The sequence below is a fragment of the Ovis canadensis genome, chromosome 3, assembly GCF_042477335.2.
Source record: "Ovis canadensis isolate MfBH-ARS-UI-01 breed Bighorn chromosome 3, ARS-UI_OviCan_v2, whole genome shotgun sequence".
In the NCBI taxonomy this organism is placed as follows: Eukaryota; Metazoa; Chordata; class Mammalia; order Artiodactyla; family Bovidae; genus Ovis; species Ovis canadensis.
The window spans coordinates 26012129-26029029 of NC_091247.1; the positions used below are offsets into that span (position 1 = coordinate 26012129).

At 44.6% G+C, this 16901-nt stretch overlaps 1 protein-coding gene across 3 annotated transcripts in view; it reads left to right on the top strand.

The window, feature by feature from the left end:
• The window catches only part of KCNS3 (potassium voltage-gated channel modifier subfamily S member 3), a 47160-nt gene that overhangs the window by 20179 nt on the left and 10080 nt on the right, over positions 1–16901 (top strand). Inside the window, exons 2-4 of one of the 3 annotated variants that reach the window (XM_069580247.1) lie at positions 3081–3181; positions 5229–5290; positions 12514–12702. The gene's annotated coding sequence lies outside the window, so the exon portion shown is untranslated. The remainder of the gene's footprint in view (positions 1–3080; positions 3182–5228; positions 5291–12513; positions 12703–16901) is intronic. The other 2 variants (XM_069580246.1, XM_069580248.1) reach the window with 2 other exon arrangements.

Consider the following 16901-nt stretch of genomic DNA (forward strand, 5'->3'; position numbering starts at 1 on the left):
GAAACCTAGATAGTATATTCAAAAGCAGAGACATTACTTTGCCAACTAAGGTCCGTCTAGTCAAGGCTATTGTTTTTTCTGTGGTCATGTATGGATGTGAGAGTTGGACTGTGAAGAAGGCTGAGCACCGAAGAATTGATGCTTTTGAACTGTGGTGTTGGAGAAGACTCTTGAGAGTCCCTTGGACTGCAAGGAAATCTAACCAGTCCATTCTGAAGGAGATCAACCCTGGGATTTCTTTGGCAGGAATGATGCTAAAGCTGAAGCTCCAGTACTTTGGCCACCTCATGTGAAGAGTTGACTCATTGGGAAAGACTCTGATGCTGGGAGGGATTGGGGGCAGGAGGAGAAGGGGACGACCGAGGATGAGATGGCTGGATGGTATCACGGACTCAATGGACGTTGAGTCTGAGTGAACTCTGGGAATTGGTGATGGACAGGGAGGCCTGGCGTGCTGTGATTCATGGGGTGGCAAAGAGTCAGACACGACTGAGCGACTGAACTGAACTGATGCCAGATGGCAGTGAAAGGGAGTGAGAGGAGCAGGAGATGAAATCAGATGAGTCAGGCCAGGGAAGGGAACTTTTACTCTGAGTAAGATGGAAGTTACTACCGGAGTAACATGACGTGATTGACAATTTTACATTCTTAACTTTTTTGTGCTATGGAATCCTCTGGCAGTCCTGGGAGGTCTATGGACCACTTTTCAAAATAGCATTTTTAAATGCAAAAAAAAAAAAAAAAAAGCCATAGACTATAAAAGAATCCAACTGTATGGAAATACAGTTACCAGAATATTAAAACCAATTTATAACTTAGCAACATAAGTTCTTCTATGTTAATTCATTAAAGACGATCTAACCATTTTGGATCACTGCAGTTCCTGGTGCACTGTTCTACTCAGTGGTAGCTTCTAATTTTTCAGATATTCTAGAACAGTGTTAATGCCAAAGGGTTTTTTGTTTTAATTTCTCTGACCACAGCTTTGACTAGACGGACCTTTGTTGGCGAAGTAAAGTCTCTGCTTTTTAGTAAGCAGTCTGCTATTGCTGCTAAGTCACTTCAGTCGTGTCCGACTCTGTGCTACCCCATAGACGGCAGCCCACCAGGCTCCCCTGTCCCTGGGATTCTCCAGGCAAGAACACTGGAGTGGGTTGCCATTTCCCTCTCCAGTGCATGAAAGTGAAAAGTGAAAGTGAAGTCTCTCAGTCGTGCCCGACTCCCAGCGATCCCATGGACTGCAGCCCACCAGCTCCTCCATCCGTGGGATTTTCCAGGCAAGAGTACTGGAGTGGGGTGCCATTGCCTTCTCTAATAAGCTGTCTAGGTGTCTAGGTTGGTCTTAACTTTATTTCCAAGGAGCAAGCATCTTTTAATTTCATGGCTGCAGTCACCATCTGCAGTGATTTTGGAGCCCCCCCCCCGCCCCAAAATGAAGTTTGTCACTGTTTCCCCATCTATTTGCCATGAAGTGATGGGACCAGATACCATGATCTTAGTTTTCTGAATGTTGAGTTTTAAGCCAACTTTTTCACTGTCCTCTTTCACCTTCATCAAGAGGCTCTTCAGTTTCTCCTCACTTTCTGCCATAGGGGTGGTATCATCTGCATATCTGAGGTTATTGATATTTCTACCAGCAATCTTGATTCCAGCTTGTGCTTTATCCAGCCCAGTATTTCTCATGATGTACTCTGCATATAAGTTAAATAAACAGGGTGACAATATACAGCCTTGACGTACTCCTTTTCTGATTTGGAACCAGTCTGTTGTTCCATGTCTGGTTCTAACTTGCTTCTTGACCTCCACACAGATTTCTTAGGAGGCAGGTAAGGTGGTCTGGTATTCCTATCTCTTTAACAATTTTCCACAGCTTGTTGTGACCCACACAGTCAAAGGCTTTGGCATAGTCAAAGCTATGGTTTTTTCAGTAGTGATGTATGGATGTGAGGGTTGGACTATAAAGAAAGCTGAAAATTTGATGCTTTTGGACTGTGGTGTTGGAGAAGACTCTTGAGAATACCTTGACTGCAAGGAGATCCTACCCAGTCCATCCTAAAGGAAATCAGTCCTTAATCGTCATTGGAAGGACTGGTGTTAAAGCTGAAACTCCAATACTTTGGCCACCTGATTCGAATAATTGACTCATTTGAAAAGACTTTGATGCTGGGAAAGATTGAAGGCGGGAGCAGAAGGGGACGACAGAGGATGGGATGGTTGGATGGCATCACCGACTCAATGAACATGAGTTTGAGCAAGCTCCAGGAGTTGGTGGTGGACAGGGAAGCCTGGCGTGCTGCAGACCATGGGATCACAAAGAGTCGGACATGATTAAACGACTGAACTGAAAGCTGAATTTCTCTGACTGTTCCTTGTGACTGAATAGTTCAGGACACCTGGGGTGTGGTCTGATGTTTCAGCAGATTCTCTGTATGGCCACATGCAATCCATTTTGCTTCTATGGAGACGTCTCTCACCTGGGTAACTCCCAGCTCACCAAGGTGTGGACAGTACAAGTTCTTCATATTCTGAGAAGAAAGAATCTACTTAAATATGTCCAGGGACTTCCCTGGCAGTCCAGTGGTTAGGACTCTGAGCTTCCACTATTGAGGAATCCCTGGTTGGGGAACTAAGATCCCACAAGTCACAAGGTACAGCCAAAAAAAAAAAAAAAAGGTAAGATCAAGAAGTCTAGGTCATATGGCTACATCTTGGGCGAGTCCATCCATTTTCTGCTCTCTACCTACTATAGACGTTTTAGTCCCCACATATTACACGAATTCTTTCCTCTACTTGGAGAGCAGCCTTACTCTCAACAGTTCTCCTTTGCTTGTTCGTATCTGACCCAACTCTTAGGGCTCAGCTCTGATACACCTGGTCAGGCGGTGTCCCTGCTTCCCCGTTCCAGGGGACCCTTTGCTTCCTCTGAACTGCAGCACCTCCTCAGTATCTCCTCTTGTATTGCTATTCTGCCTTGGGTTTGCAGTTGTTTATTTACCTATTTACTCTCCTCCAGCATTGTCTAAGCTCCTTAAGCACAGAGGGCAAGAGCCATGTTGTGTTTTGTCTTCCGTTATTTCCAGGACAGGCCTGCCTTAAAGCAGACGGATTGAAAGGCAGAAGCTTGTAAGCCTACGCATGACGCCAGAGCACGTCGGCAGAGGGCTCTGTCTCACCCGGACCAGTAAGTTGACTTAGTGGCTGCTCGCCTGTCTCTCCTCCCTTCCCAAATACTGACCGAGGCTGCTTATGACCTTTTATTTTCCCAAGTAGAAATAACTGTTTTCTCCAGTGTTTTTGTAATACTTTAAAGAAATTCACAGAATGCTGAGAGATACAGAATAGAAGGCAAAAATCACCCAAAATTCCATCATTCAGAGAGAACGTGTTTAACATTTTGGGGCGTATTTGTATAGTTTTTTTTCCCCCATCTCATAAAGGCACACATAGTTTATAAAGATCAGATCATGACACTGTTGTATTATAATTATTTTCTTCTCTTACTTACCATTTTGTGACTTACTTTTCTTGACTCTCTGGGCAGTGGAGTCCAGCGGATGAACAGGGCTTTAGAGCATTATTATTTGAATTTAAACCACCAAACATCACTTAGGAGCTACTGACTCTGGAGAGTTAGTTAACTTCTCTGTTTGCCAGTTGCTCCCTCTGTAAAATAACCCAGTGGAAATACTACTAGTCCAGGTGTTGTGAGGATTAAGTGGGTTCAGGTGTGAACACTTAAAGAGGAGCCTGACTTGGTATGCGGAGCTATTATGATCATGTAGCATTTTTAATGGCCACAGAGTATTCTTTGGCATGGCCCGCTCCTAATCTTATTTCACCATTCCCCTATCAATGGACTTTTAGGTTGCTTTTTCACTCTTATGAATAATTAATGATTCAGTGACATTGTTGTATCCACATGCTTGGACAAGTGTCTGATTTATTTCCTCAGGATACATTCCAAAGGGTGAAACTGTGGGATTTTGTGATATACATTATTAGTGTCCTCCAGATTTCCTTTAATCAGTTGACACTGCTACTATCATTGCATGATAGATTCCATGCCCACCCCCTGCCGCCCCTCGCCCAAGCCCTGTACTCACAGAACTGTTTCCTTTCAGTTGATCATTTTATCACTGTGTTAGTGTAGATGTTGGAGGCATCAGTCGTGTCATTGCAAACGTGGGGACAGATAAGACTGAACTCAAAGTCTAAAGTCCCCAGGTGGGACGATTTTCCTGTTTCCTGGCTGCAGGCTGAACCCCTGCTTGTCAGCGGTGAAGCTGGGGGACTCCTGCAAAGCGGAGGGAGCCAGGGCATTCCTCCCCGGGGCCAGTGGAATGGTGGCAGTCGTGGAGGAGGACTAGGGTCAGTGGCAGTGTGGTTTTGCTTTTCTGTATGAGGTGCACAGCCTTCCACAGGACCTTCCTTACGTTCCTGTTTGTGGGTTGTGTTTGAAGATGACTCAGCAGCGGCCTGCTGCCTTTTACTGCTCCCCAGGGGAGGTCGTCTAGGAACATAACCCTGGGGGAGGGCAGTGGTGTTCAGTTACCACACTTGCAGCCCTTGGGATTTCTGGGGATGCTATTGCATTCCCTCATTCTGGGTGGCCAAGAGAAGTATAATTTGTATTAACCTTTCAAATATCATTTAGAGGCCTTGCTTTAGCAAGCACTTACTGGTTTTCTCTCTGAATACCAGAATTCCTATCAATTTATTTTTAATTCCTGAATATTTAGATCCTGGGAAGCCATCATTTTCCTCTTGAGACAGAGCAAAAGGAAGGAAAAAAAAAAAACTTTGTTAATTTAAGGATTTTTCCTATTGACTTAAGGTATTGCTTTTTTAATGGCCTCTATATTTTATATTTTAGGCTTCCCTTGTGGCTCAGGTGGTAAAGAATCTACCTGCAATGTGGGAGACCTGGGTTTGATCCCTTGGTTGGAAAGATCCCCTGGTGAAGGGAAGGCTACCCACTCCAGTATTCTGGCCTGGAGAATTCCATGGACTGTATAGTCTGTGGGGTCACCAAGAGTCAGACATGACTGAGCGGCTTTCACTATCACTTTCATATTTTATTCATTTATTATTTTATTATTGGAGTATAATTGCTTTATAATGTTGTATTAGTTTCTGCTGTACGACAAAGTGAATCATCTATATATATATATACATATATCCCTTCCCTCTTGAGCCTCCCTCTCACTTCCCCCATCCCACCCCTCCAGGTCATTAGAGCACCAGCTTCCTGTGCTACTCAGCAGCTTCGCACTAGCTGTTTTTACACATGGTAGGTATATATGTCAGCGCTAGTCTCCCAGTTTGTCCCATCCTCCCCTTCCCAGTCCACATGCTCATTCTCCACTGAAATTTGATAATTTGGAAAAAATAAGTCATTTGGAGATAGATATTCTTAGTAAACTACTTTCTGAATTGCCTAGACAGGGTTGTATTATTCTGATTGCTTTGGATTATAGGATTTAAATATGATGTTACTGGCACATTAAATTCTACTGTGGTGGCCTGATTGTGTTATTTTAGCTTTATTTAAGCAAAATCCTTGACCACAGTTCTTACTAATGAAGCAGGCTAGAGGTAGGGTCAGCGTTTACCTTTTCTTTGTACTTGAATCGCATCATGACTCTTAGATTTTATGGGAAATTGGTCTGTAGATGATAAATAGGGGCAAGACTACCAAACTGATATTTTGTGGCAGATCAAGAGTTTCCACAAGATTGGCAGATTTGATTAGGAGTGGGTGTGGCCAGCAGGAGCACCCAGCCCACAGGAAGTAGGCCATATCGTTGAAACTGTATGAGTGTGTGGCCCTGGGTGTTATTCTAGCACGGAAAATATTAGCAAACAGAAGACTGACTCTGAGAAAATCACTAATCTTTACACTAGACTCAAGATTCAAGTTGTGTGACGCATGCTTTGACTTTCAACAAAAGGTTAACCTTGCTTTTATCTTTCCTCATTTGCAAAATTTTGCTTGTCTGGCACCAGAAATGCCAGCACTGAATTCTAAAAGAATATGTGTTTTGGGGAAATTTCCCCAGCCCCTGTCAGCAGATGAAGTATTAGTACAATCTGTCATTCTGACCTTTCTGAACTTCCAGCTCCCGTATAGGTGTCTGATGTGTTTTTCACGCTGCTTGTTGATTTTGCTCTGGGGGGTGGGGGGGCATTTGGCAGTATATGGAGACATTTTGATTGTCACACCCTGGGGGCAGTAAGGAGGTATACTGCTGGCATCTAGCAGGTAGCGTCCAGGCATGTCTGCATACTCAGTCGCTCAGTCATGCCTGACTCCTGTGACCCCATGGTCTGTAGCCCACCAGGCTCCTCTGTCCGTGGAATTTCCCAGGCAAGAATCCTGGAGTGGGTTGCCATTCGCTCCTCCAGGAAGGATCTTGCTCCTCTAGGGCATCTTCTCTACCCAGGGATCACACCTGTGTCTCCTGCATTGCCAGGTGGATTCTTTGTGACTGAGACACCTGGGAAGCCTTTCGGTAGAGGCCAGAGATGCTGCTAAATGTCCTGTAGTGCATAGGCCATCCCCCAGGAAAAAAAGAATTATCTGGCCTCAATGTCAGTGATGCTGAGGCTAAGAGTCCCTGCTATAGAAGTTTGCAAGGTCAGCATGTCTCCAGGGAAGTTGGCCGGTTGCTAGGGGCGGGTGCTCCAAGGTGTCATTTACCTGGTAACCTTATCACGGATCGGAGTCAGCTCTGTCTCAGACTTGCGCCTTCAGAAACTCAGGTGTCCCAGAGCTGAGTAAATAAACTTCTGTTTGCTTTACTAAGTTCCACTCTTTAAATAGAAGTGGTGGACAGAGTGGACACTTGTGTCAGCTGCATAGCTTATTTGCTCTGTGTTGGCAAGGAAGCTGGGAACTAAAATCTCCAGCAGGTGCCTCAAGGAGCTGAGAGGCAGAACAAGGGGAGGTTTGGGAGTATGTAATGATACCTGAGACTCTGAGCTCTGGAGACTTAATCACTGTTGGAGATGCTGTGTCTTCAGGATAAAACTCTTCTCCTTTAGAAAGTGCTGGAATGGATCTTGGCAACCAATTTTGATCTTTGACACTTTCTTCCTCTGCTTCCATTGCTGATCCTCTGCCTTTCATTATCCATATTGATTCTTTTAATTAATTTACTCTTTAGTCTTGTTGGCCTGGGGGAGAGGAATTGGCTAAAAACAAAAATAAAAACAAAAACCTGTCCGGTGTCGTTGTATAACAGAGACAATTAATTTGAAGATTGATATTAGGATACTGTCCCTAGCTGCAGGCTTCTCAGTCTTGTGGGTGGCACTAAAGTGACAACATTTCAGAAGAATGTGAGCAGGGCAGTGACAGGTGCTCTCAGCATTCTCTGTACACTCAGAGGACACAGACCTCGGCGGCAGTGTTGCTTGGCGTGCTGCTTTAAGTTCTCAGGCGCTGGTTTTGAAGTTTAATTTTGGGAGAGCAACATTATTCCTGTGATTCTCTGGGAGAATGATGCAGGGCATCATTATCAGTCTTGTGTACTGTCTCCTCGTCCGTTTGATTCTCCTCGTTCTGTTCCAAGATTGGATGTCAGGCCTCCGGGTGATGAAAGAGTCCGATCTGCCACTTAATCTTCACCTTTCCCCTCTCAGTATTGGAGGCGGTCATCGTATTCATTTTTGAAAGCTGTACTTAGCCCAGCAGGAAATATAGCCAGGCTGGATGGGAGCCCAAGGATGCCACCGAGGGTCTCCCTTTGTCCTGTAAAGAGAGGAATTCTGTGGAGGCTGGAGATACTTGAATGAGGTTGATGTGTTTTGCCAGGATCCTGCTGAATCACTCAACAAAGTCAGAAACCAGCATAAGTGCATAAGTGCAAAATCATGAATGCTCCAGTCTTTTTTTTTTTTGAACAGTTGCACACAGGTAGGGATGATGGGAACACAGAAACAGAGCCAGTTGGTGGGATTGTTCAGCAGGAAGAGGGGAATATGTCAGGTGTACACATTTTTCTTTCCCTCAACCCTGCTGGTTTGGGCCACGTCTGCCATCTCTCCCAACCCTTCCTTATTTTCCCCCAAGGGCTAGAAGAGGATCTTGATTTTCTATACTCATTGAAATCAGGCAGACCTACCTGAGTTTGAATCCCATCTCTGGTACTCACAGATGTGGAGCTTTGGGCAAACAGTGTCTTTGAACCTCAGTGTCCCACAAGTAAAATGGGAAGGTTCCTGGTGTGTTGTAGGGACTCAGAAAATGCTAGTTATCATTTTACATGGAAAGGTCACACCCAGTGTATGAATGCTGTAAGCCGGGGGTGAACTGACATAAATTCACATCAGTTCAGTTCAGTCACTCAGTCTTGTCTGACTCTTTGTGACCCCATGGACTGCAGCACGCCAGGCCTCCCTGTCCATCACCCAACTCCCAGAGTTTACTCAAACTCATGTCCATTGAGTTGGTGATGCCATCCAACCATCTCTATCCTCTATCATCCCCTTCTTCTCCTGCCTTCAATCTTTCCCAGCATCAGGGTCTTTTCCAGTGAATCAGTTCTTCGCATCAGGTGGCCAAAGTATTGGAGCTTCAGCTTCAACATCAGTCCTTCCAATGAACATTCAGGACCGATTTCCTGGAGGATTGACTGGTTGGATCTCCTTGCAGTCCAAGGGACTCTTCTCCAACACCACAGTTCAAAAGCATCAATTCTTTGGCGCTCAGCTTTCTTCACAGTCCAGCTCTCATATCCATACATGACCACTGGAAAAACAATAGCCTTGACTACACGGACCTTTGTTGGCAAAGTAATGTCTCTGCTTTTTAACATTTTGTCTAGGTTGGTCATAACTTTTCTTCCAAAGAGTAAGTATCTTTTAATTTCATGGCTGTAGTCACCATCTGCAGTGATTTTGGAGCCCCAAAAAATAAAGTCTGACACTGTTTCCACTGTTTCCCCATCTATTTCCCATGAAGTGATGGGACTGGATGCCATGATCTTAGTTTTCTGAATGTTGAGCTTTAAGCCAACCTTTTCACGCTCCTCTTTCACTTTCATCAAGAGGCTTTTTAGCTCCTCTTCACTTTCTGCCAGAAGGGTGATGTCATCTGCATATCTGAGGTGATTGACATTTCTCCCAGCAATCTGGATTCCAGCCTGTGCTTCATCCAGCCCAGTGTTTCTCATGATGTACTCTGCATATAAGTTAAATAAGCAGGGTGACAATATACAGCCTTGATGTACTCCTTTTCCTATTTGGAACCAGTCTGTTGTTCCATGTCCAGTTCTAACTGTTGCTTCCTGACCTGCTTATAGGTTTCTCAAGAGGCAAGTCAGGTGGTCTGGTATTCCCATCTCTTTAAGAATTTTCTACAGTTTACTGTGATGCACATGGTCAAAGGCTTTGGCATAGTCAATAAAGCAGAAATAGATGTTTTTCTGGAACTCTCTTGCTTTTTCCATGATCCAGCGGATGTTGGCAATTTGATCTCTGATTCCTCTGCCTTTTCTAAAACCAGCTTAAACATCTGGAAGTTCATGGTTCATGTATTGTTGAAGCCTGGCTTGGAGAATTTTGAGCATTACTTTACTAGTGTGTGAGATGAGTGCAATTGTGTGGTCATTTGAGCATTCTTTGGCATTGCCTTTTTTTGGGATTGGAATGAAAACTGACCTTTTCCAGTCCTGTGGCCACTGCTGAGTTTTCCAAATTTGCTGGCATATTGAGTGCAGCCCTTTCACAGCATCATCTTTTAGGCTTTGAAACAGCTCCACTGGAATTCCATCACCTCCACTAGCTTTGTTCGTAGTGACTCTTCTTAAGGCCCACTTGACTTCACATTCCAAGATGTCTGGCTCTAAGAGAGTGATCACACCATCGTGATTTTCTGGGTCGTGAAGATCTTTTTTGTACAGTTCTTCCATGTATTCTTGCCACCTCTTCTTAATATCTTCTGCTTCTGTTAGGTCCATACCATTTCTGTCCTTTATTGAGCCCATCTTTGCATGAAATGTTCCCTTGGTATCTCTAATTTTCTTGAAGAGATCTCTAGTCTTTCCCATTCTGTTGTTTTCCTCTATTTCTTTGCACTGATCACTGAGGAAGGCTTTCTTATCTCTCCTTGATATTCTTTAGAACTCTATTCAAATGAGACTGAGACAGAACTGTGTTTGAGCGTCTCCTTTGGAGGTATGGGTCGGCAGTGCTCTGCCTCAGGGACAGGGCCTCTGGGTGTGGGTATGGCATAGGTCCTCTTGGAAGAGGTCACCATTAACCCCACTATAGAGATGCCCGAACTTACATAAATTCATATAGAGAAATATTGATTGAGTTTATGTGTTTTTGAAAAACCCCGTCTTTTGGACAGAAATCATGGTGAGGGGAAATGAGGCAAGGCACAAGAATTCTAATTTTCAGGGGAAGAAGAGAGAAAAAGACAGCTTAGGATGTTGTTCATGCATCAGACATTAATGCCCACTGGGCACCAGTTTCTGTAAAAATGATACATTTGGGTAAGGTCACAGTCTGTCTCTGGACCAGCCCCATCCTGAGAAGGTGATGAGCCAGTGTCCAGCAGTGCTGAGGTTTCTCAGAAGTGCTAAATAGCCTAAGGGCTTTGTTGATTTTTTTTTCTTCAGTAATTAATGTAGTCATATCAAAGCTGTTTGTAGTTAGTTAATTATCTCCTAGCCAGATTAATCTTACCTTCCTTTAAAATGTGCTACTTTTGGAAAGGTGACTGGTAGGGAAAGGAAGCCTATATTTGTGTGCTGTACCCTTTAAAAAAGGCACGGCATTTCTACATTTCCAGTGGAACACAAATATCTGAGGCTAACCCTTTGAGGTGCTGCTGGGAGGCCGTGGAAGATGAGGAGGAGGACGTTAAGGGGGAGGAGGGAGAGAATAAGGAAGAGGAGGAGGTGGAGATGGAGAGGGGGAGAGGAGAAGGGGGAGCGGAAGGATGAGGAGGAAGAGGAAGATGAGAAGGAGGAGGGGGAGAATGGTAAGGGGGAGGAGGGGGAGAATAAGGAGGAGGTGGAGGGGGGAGGGGGGAAAGGAGGGGAAGGGGGAGGATCATGAAGGGGAGGAGGAGGAGAATAAGGAGGAGGTGGAGGGGGGGAGGAGGGGGAGGGCAGAAGGAATGGAGGAGGAGGCTAGCTCCTGAATTTTATTTATCCGTGTTGAAATTTCTCTACCTCTTTGCCAAGGGTCCCAATCACAGAAGTTCAGTGTGGGTAGAGCTGCACTTTTCCTGTATCTTTCCTCATTGCCATCTCTGTTAGAGGTGGAAATTCACTGCAGGGTTGCTCTGGCCCTTGCTGGGACCGGCTTGTGGTTCCTGCTTTGCTTCCCGCCCCGTTGCCCCCTGGGTGTTGGTAGGACACCTCCGCGTGTTTGTTCTTTGGCTTCGGTCCTATGGGCTCCGAGATGGGGGCGAGGGTAGGGGCTGCATCTTGTTTGTAATCCCAGTGCCCGGATAATATCAGGCAGAGCTTCGGCTATAATGAAAGTTTGCAGTGACTGACGCAGCTGAAAGCATGTCTTTCACTTTTTCTGAAGCTCAGGATCAATCCTTTCTTCTTTATCTTCCCCATTTCCCCTTTAAACTTAGCATTGATTGGAAAACATGAAAATCAATAGGTAGATGCTTAGATGCTACCATGGGAAAGCACCACCATGAGGCAAAGCTTACCTTGTTGGCAAGTAAAGGTTTTTTTGCTTTATTTATTCAGAGAGAAAAAATGAAAAATTTCCTCTTATTTTCTTATTAACTCTCCCTCATACATAACACACACACACACACACACACACTTAACTAGAGAACTTTGATCTAGCCTGTGTAGTCATGTCTGATCTGTGAAAGACGACAGTGACTAATGAAGCAACATTGAATTTGGCCAGCCTTTGAAACCTATTGATTTCAAATTAGAGCAGCAGTATTCATTCTATTAGTGCAGTCACACTCAAAACTTGGTCTCTAATATGGATTAAAGGTATTCAATTAGAAGTTTATAAATATGTTGCTGTTCAGTTGCTAAGTCATGTCTGACTCTTTGTGACACCTTGAACTGCAGTTGGTGATGGTATCCAACATCTCATCCCCTGTTGCCCCCTCCTGCCCTCAATCTTTCCCAACATCAGGGTCTTTTTATAAGTATATCCTTGATGACTTAGCTAGGAAAATGATGCTCCTGGAAGAAACAGCGCGGGAGGTGAGTGACTAATGTCCTAATTCTAGGACCTCATGTTATGGATGTTTTGTTGGCTTTGGGGTCAGTGGAGATGCCCCAGGTGTCCACTGCAGTCAAGATCTGAGTCCTGGAGCCTGAAAGTGGTTGCGAATCACTTCGTGATGTCTCCATTAGCCATGTGACCAGGGGGAGTGATGGGTCCTGGGAGTCTGATTGGGCTCTACGATATGAGTCTAATTAGTAAAATGCCCAGAGCGTTGAGTCTGAGATAAAACTTCTTGGATGTGTTTTCTCCTTGGAGTTACAACATGACTGATACTTTCTTCTGCAGGTGAGAGTGATTTCCCAGCGATTGCTTCGGCCGGTACAACCAGAGAACAGGATTCTTTTCTTTTTGGCCGCTAAATGCCTCTGTCCCCCACACTTTCCAGTGAGTGGAGAAGGCTGGAGCTTCTTGGATGATGATGGATGTTCCGCTGGGCAGGATGAGGGCAGAGTGTGTGACATCAACACCACAAGGGTAAGAGCTGCCTGTCTGTGTTTTCTCTGATGCCAGCATTTACCAAAGGAAGGGGAGAAAAACCTAGTGACAGAAATGAGGGTTAAACATCCGGGAGACTCTTCTGTTTGTAAAAATCCATGGGGCAGTTGGGGTAGATGACTGAGGAAGGAAGGGAGAGGGCTGGCCTGGAAGGACTGGGTTGCTGTGTGCTGGGAGACACAGCAGGTCAACTTTGGAAGATCCTGTTGTCCACGTGGCCCACTGTCTTCTGTGGTTGTAATTCAGACTTGAGGAAGTGACACTCCTTATTGTGACAGGTTCCATTTGTGTCCATTTGAGTTAGCCTGGCCTGAAATGAGTGCTATGGTGCTGAAGCTGAGAAGAATCTCGCTCTAGTCCCAGATTGAGGACTTATTGGCAGTTCTGGGCCTGGAGACACACTTTTGCTTGAGCTATATAGGTGGCTCAGATGGTAAAGAATCTGCCTCCAATTCAGGAGACCTGAGTTTGATTCCTGGGTTGAGAGGATCCACTGGAGAAAAAAATGGCAAACCCCTCCAGTCTTCTTGACTGGGAAATCCCATAGACAGAGGATCTTGGTGGGCTACAGTTTATAGGGTCCCAAAGAATTGGATACAACTGCACAACTGACACTTCCTATAGTGTTAGAAACTTTTTGGATCAATTCTGATTGAGATATTTCAAATAAAAATGAGGATTTCTGGGTTTTCCAGGAATGCTGTTAAGATACACCCAAACTGGCCTTCTGTTCTCAAAAAGGACTCATGCCGAGTAGTCTTTGCCTCTGAGATAAGCCTGGGTGGTTCACCACAGTCCCAACCAGCCCACTTCATTTGTGTAACTTACTTGTTTGGTTGTTTGGTCACTGGAGACATGTGACATTTCACCATGCCTGATCTATAGCATTCTGCTAGCTCTTTCACAAAAACAGTTTTTTTTTTTTTTAAGAACAGTTTACAGAAAAATTGTGCAGAAATTGCTGAGTTCCCATGTACACCTTCCCCTTATCCACACAGTTCATGCTACTTTTCACATCTTGCCTTGGTGCAGTGTTTATTACTGACATATTATTATTGACTTAAGTCCGCAGTGCATATTAGGGTTCACTCTTGGTGTGGAACTTTCTATGGGTTTTGACAAACATATAGTGGCGTGTATGGACCATCACAGCATCATATAGGATAGTTTCACTGCCCCCGAATGCTCTGTGCTCCATCTGGTCACAGTGGGAGTGTTTATTGATTCTTCCAGATCAAAATGAGTATCTTTCACTAGACCATGGGCAGCACTTAGCATAAGGGACTGGGGCTGTGGTGATGACAAGACATAGTCCCCTCCATGGAAAAGCTTGGAGTCTGGTGACAGTAATGGTCAGAGTTGTGGAGGATAAAGAGAACTATAAAGGCAATAAAGAGAAGGATAAAGAGGATAAAGATAACTATAAGGATATAAAGATAACTAAGGATAAAGAGAACTATAAAGGCACTGTAATCCCTTGCTGGGGCGGGGGTGGGGGGATGGGGTTGTTTAGTGCAGATAAAAATGCACCTGAAAGGCTATGGGAGAAGGTGAACAGAGCTGGGAAGTAAGGGCAGGGGGAATGACTCCTGTGGTGCAGATCATTCAGTGTTCCAGCACTCCACCTCTGGACCTCATTGCGTCACCCTGACAGCAGTCTTCAGGGTCTTCTCCAGTGAGTTGGCTCTTCACATCAGGTGGCCAGCTGTCTGCCTGAGGGTTCCTCTATGTAATGTGACTCAGTTGGAGATGTGATGAGGTAGCTACTGGAGAGTTAAGTCTCCCCTCTTGTGGCAAAGTCCACGTTTTTCCAATTTCTAGTTGAATATCTTTCACCTCTGGTTCTTTGCTTTTTACAAATAGGACAGATTTCTGGCGTTTGGGTTCACTGAATTAGCCTTCTAAAGCAGCTCTCCTGATTAGAGATGAGCTGGGTGAGTTACAGGGATCCCTGGAGTTTGCCGAGGGAGTCAGCCATTCTAAATGGAATCCGGAGGAAATGAGCACCTCTCTAGTATGACTGTCCAGATGGAGGTGGCAAGAGAGGGAGAGGAGTAAGTAGGGGCAGGAACAAGGAGATAGGGGGACTCATCTTTTTTTTTTTTTTTTTTTTTTAGTTCTACCTATTTATTGCTACCAACCCATCTCCCTCCATCCCCCTCATGAATGTGTGTTCCGTCTTGTGACCCCATGGACTACAGCCCTACCAGGCTCTTCTGTCCATGGAATTTTCCAGACAAGGATACTGGATTGGGTTGCCATTTCCTTCTCCAGGGGACTCTTATCTTAATCTCTTATTTTTGAAATAAGGCTTTACATGTGTCTTATGCTTTGTGTTTTCAGAAGACTTTTGTGTTTGTTATATCATCAAAGTGTGTACATCATCTTTTATTGAGCAAGAACCTCCCATCCAAGGTCACAGAGCTGGGAAGTGGCACTTCAGGCACAAGTTTTCAGAGTCTTAGCCTTGTCTTCTTTTCTTTAGGTGCTTCTGATAGTTCAGCATGGATAAGGGGACCTGGTGGGTTCATTTCTTTCAGTGCAACATTTAAAAGTTGTGTTTGGGTTATGAATCTTCTGGATTAGGGTGACTGGGGACCTGTGCCACTGGTGTGTTGTCAGCTGCACATAATGCTGTTGGAACATGGATGTGGAAGAGACCAGGAGAGAGTTTCCTTTCTCTGCTTGGGCAGTGGGATTCACTTTGCATCCAGGCTTCCTCATGGGCTGGGAAGGGCCATTTGGAAGGTTACTGGGGGGATTGGCTCCACTTAGAAGCCTCAGGATACCCAGGAAATGCTGATCCCTGCAAAGACTTAAATCTAGACGGGTCTTTGAGGCTTTGTATGGCCTGCACACTGGCTCTGGGCATGTCCTCCTCGATGTCTCATAAAGAGCTATTTCTTTTTCAGGATTGTGCTGTAAAAAGACATCTGATCCGCAAAGATCTGAATCAAGGACCACTAGCATCTCCATTTCCAAATCCACAGTCAAGGTGGACCATGCAATGCCACCGACATTTCATTATACTTTCTGCTTCTCTGTGACCCAACGCTGACTTTTGATTTTCTTTTCCTTACATGCTACCCACCCCAGTGCATGGGGCACTTGCTCTGGGAGAAGGTCATCACCAGGGAAGGTTCCTGGTGAGAGGATGCTCAATATGTGGATGTGGATGGAATTTAGATTTTCACTTCTATTTACATTTGTTTCATTTTATTTGGAATATTCTCACACAGCATGGCTGGAAATAGAATTTAGCATGATGGTAAAGAATCCGCCCGCAGTGCAGGAGACCAGGGTTCGATCCCTGGGTTGGGAAGATCCCCTGGAGGAGGGCATGGCAACCCACTCCAGTATTCTTGCCTGGAGAATTCCCTTGGAGCCCGGTGGGCTAGAGTCCATGAGGTCACACACAGTTGGAAACGACTGAAGCACAGCACATCACCCTTTTAAAAAACATATATGATTTTTCTTTGAAAGTTAATAGAATGAAATACAGCTTTTCCAGATGATTATTCCTTAAAGACTGCAGTATTAATGCAGAAAAATGCCCCCCACTTCTCCTTCGATGATAGGACTAATGTAGATTTTGGACAAGTGGGAAGGACAAAAGAATTTAGGTTTTTTTTTGTTTGTTTGTTTGTTTACTTTTATGGAATTGATTTTAAAGAGTGGTTCTGCCCAATAAAGCAAGTAGAAGTGGCTTGTATTTGTTATGCCTTTCTTACTTTTTTGAGCAAATCAAGTGCGTTATCAAAGCCACCCATGCACATGTGTGCATGGATATGTGTCGACCTTTAAAAGACACAGTTTTGAGAGCATTTATAGAGTGATTTTGAGAGCATAAAGCAAAGAGAGTGGTAAGAGGTTAATGGCTTTGGAAAGGCTTTATGGATGCCACTTGGAGAGAAGTAGATCAATGTGGAGTTTAGTTTAAACTGTCAGAGAATATCTTGGATTTTTGACATCTTTTTTCTTTCTTTTCAATCTGACAAACACCAGGAGACACAAGGTGGCCAAATACAGTATATGGTGTCCTCACCATTTGTGATTTGTGTTGATAGTAGGCAGGAGGATTGATGCAATGAAGTGAAGCTCTTGAGGAAGAGAATGAAAATAGCACTTGAGTTTTCTACCCTGTGGCCAGATGCCTTTGGTACACATGGATGTGCCTG